Source organism: Bison bison, unplaced genomic scaffold, assembly GCF_000754665.1.
Source record: "Bison bison bison isolate TAMUID 2011002044 unplaced genomic scaffold, Bison_UMD1.0 scf7180017864489, whole genome shotgun sequence".
NCBI classification, from domain to species: domain Eukaryota; kingdom Metazoa; phylum Chordata; class Mammalia; order Artiodactyla; family Bovidae; genus Bison; species Bison bison.
Window position 1 is genome coordinate 8,181,114 of NW_011495048.1, and position 715 is coordinate 8,181,828.

General features: G+C 42.5%; 1 pseudogene across 1 annotated transcript in view; it reads right to left on the reverse strand.

Annotated features, from left to right (window-relative positions):
- Positions 1–715, reverse strand: part of LOC105005365 — a 47,851-nt pseudogene that overhangs the window by 46,837 nt on the left and 299 nt on the right. The window contains exon 2 of the transcript XR_827310.1: positions 9–713. The product of XR_827310.1 is annotated as a dnaJ homolog subfamily A member 1 pseudogene (transcript). The remainder of the gene's footprint in view (positions 1–8; positions 714–715) is intronic.

A 715-nucleotide genomic window follows, 5' to 3' on the forward strand; every position in this document is an offset into this window, starting at 1 on the left:
AATTCTACCTGGTTCATTTCATCAGTCTCTTCTACTTCCTTCCTCTCAGGCAGAAGTTTTTCCAGCAAAGAGAGTTTATCAGGAGAGAGAAAGCCATTCTCAGGAAAGTTTACCTTAAATTCAATGATTAGGCGACCCTTTTCGTATGGCCTACGATAAATTGGCATGCCTTCATTTAGCACACACTTGATATCTCCATGCTTGACAATTTGACCTGGATGAGAAGTGATGACTATGGTTCGGTTGTCAAGAGTAGATATTGGCTTTTGGAAGCCACACAACGCCTCAACCAGCTGTATGTCCATACACATGAAAAGGTCTTCTCCTCGTCGAGTAAAAACAGCATGGTCCTTCTGATCTAAAACAATGATAATATCTCCTGGCTCCAGTCCTGGTTCTTGGTCTCCTTCACCATGGAATGTTATCTTCTGGCCATCTTTCATGCCTTTGTCAATATGAACTTCTAGAATTTTCTTTTCTCGAACTATCTTCCTTCCATTGCAGCTTTTACATCTATCTTTAGGACTGATCCGCTCCCCATGGCCCTGGCACTCCATGCAGACAGACTGAATTTGCTGAACCATTCCAGGTCCTATCTGATGAATTCTTATTTGCATTCCAGTACCTCGGCAATTGGGACAGCATTCTACTGCTCCTTTTTTACCACCTCGGCCTTCACATTTGTCACAAATCACATTCTTTTGCAGAGCTAGTT